The 2,090-nt window shown below is 37.7% G+C and overlaps 1 long non-coding RNA gene across 1 annotated transcript; it reads right to left on the bottom strand.

The window, feature by feature from the left end:
• LOC126786453 (uncharacterized) lies at positions 1 to 1,868 on the bottom strand. Its single transcript, XR_007671196.1, has 2 exons — positions 1,803 to 1,868; positions 1 to 549 (listed from the first exon to the last, which is right to left on the bottom strand). It is a non-coding gene; the product is annotated as an uncharacterized LOC126786453 (long non-coding RNA).
• Between the last annotated feature and the right edge of the window lie 222 nt (positions 1,869 to 2,090).

The following is a 2,090-nucleotide window of genomic DNA, read 5'->3' as shown; positions in this document are numbered from 1 at the left end:
TTCGACAAAATAGATCCAACCAATATCAATCATGAAATTTCAGAAGAAGGTGAATCATCGGAGTATCGTCACAATACTCTCTACATGACCAAACCATAAGGTATGGCTCCTAACACTCTCGCGTACCCGACGACATATCAATACCGAGGAGCATGTGATGGGTGCCCGCCTGCAGTCGGATCATCGCTCCCGGATGATATTGATAATCGCCAAATACGCACTTAGGCTCTGATACCAACTATAACGACCCTAAAATTTCGAGCATAAAAACTCAAAATTTCAAAGTCGTTAAACACCAAACAATCTCAACGAATCGAAATGATTTAAAATGCCACAGCGGATCATCTCTGAGTTCAAAATACAACTCAGTCAAACCGATTATTACAAACCAAATTATAATTCAACATTATAACAAATGGAAATGTATAATCCTCACAACAACCTCACAAAATAGTCACACAACATCCTCACACCAGCTGGAAATATATAACTTCAAGTTCTCTGAGCAGTCCGTCAATTCCCGCTAATCCACACCTGCAGAGTTATCCACTACACTATTGAATTGGTGCACCGGGATTGTAAACACAAACCCGGTAAGCTTTACAGCTCGTATGAGTAAAATAAAAACATAACTCGCATATCAATATATACGGGAATCCACAAATCAACAAATATAAATGCACCCATGAGTAAATGGACGGCCCATCTGGTTGTCCCAAAAATATGAAAATGAAAGTACTCATGAGCAATTGGGTAACCCCTCTGTTTACCCAAATGCATTTATAATACGGGTACTAATGAGCGTTGGTACACCTCTGTTACCCCTCACGTAGTACACCGCCGGCATTGGGCAACCTCCTCGCTACCCAACGCCCGACATTGGGTAACCTCCTCGCTACCCAACGTTCGACTTCAGGCAACCTCCTCGCTACCCTAAGTCCGACTTCAGGCAACCTCCTCGCTACCCGAAGTCCGACATCGGGCAACCTCCTCGCTACCCAATGTCCGGCAGACAGACTAGAGCTCTAACTGTATCGTAACTTTCGCTCGGCCAAAGGCTAGGTTCCGACTTGCCAAACACGTACAATAGTCTCACATCATATTGTACCAAATCAAGTCCGAAGACAAATCAACATTTTAGCAATCTCAATGTTAAAATCACGTACAATAATCTCACATCATATTGTACCAAAAATCAAGTCCGAAGACAAATCAACATTTTAACAATCTCCATGTTAAAATCACGTACAATAATCTCACATCATATTGTACAAATCAAAATCACATGCTCGATATACAAATCTCGTCATCAAAATGACATAAATCACGATAAAATCATAACAGTATATTATATAGCAAACTATATATATATATATGTACATATTTACCATTTATACAATATATATAATCCATTATATCATATACATGTCATATTTCATAAAACACGTCCGAAGACAAAAACTCGTCCGAAGACAAAACTCGTCCGAAGACAAAACTCGTCCGAAGACAAAACATTTTAACAAACTCATGTTAAAACCACGTACGATAATCACACATCTTATTGTACAAAAATCAAATCACATGCTCAATATTTAATTCTCGTCATCGAAATGACCAATTCCAATGAATTCATAACAGTATATAATATAGCAAACTATATATATATATGTACTTATTACCATTTATACAATATATATGTAATCCACTATATCGTATACATGTCGTAATTCAATATTAAAAACTCTTGTAAAATCTTGAATCTTCGCAAGGGTAGATTCGTAAATATGTGAGATTTTACTCACATTCTTTCCTGCGTGCAACTTCCACGACCCTGAAAGTAATTTCCTCACTCGTTTCGTCAGTCACCTAATAGCACGATAAATGCTTAGAAAATGATACTTAAAATATCAGGTGACGAGTTCAGTACAGCTAACTGTTGTTCATAAAACATTGTTCACGGAACACTGTTCATGTTTACTAATCACTGTTCACAGTTACTGTTTTTACCACAACACTGTTCACAGTTACTGGTTTACCATGACACTGTTTACTAATCACTGTTTTTACTAAACCACTGTTCACAGTAACAG

This window comes from Argentina anserina, chromosome 3 (genome assembly GCF_933775445.1).
Source record: "Argentina anserina chromosome 3, drPotAnse1.1, whole genome shotgun sequence".
NCBI lineage: Eukaryota > Viridiplantae > Streptophyta > Magnoliopsida > Rosales > Rosaceae > Argentina > Argentina anserina.
Note: the sequence above shows the minus strand (reverse complement) of the source record. Positions and strands in the feature narration are given on the sequence as shown.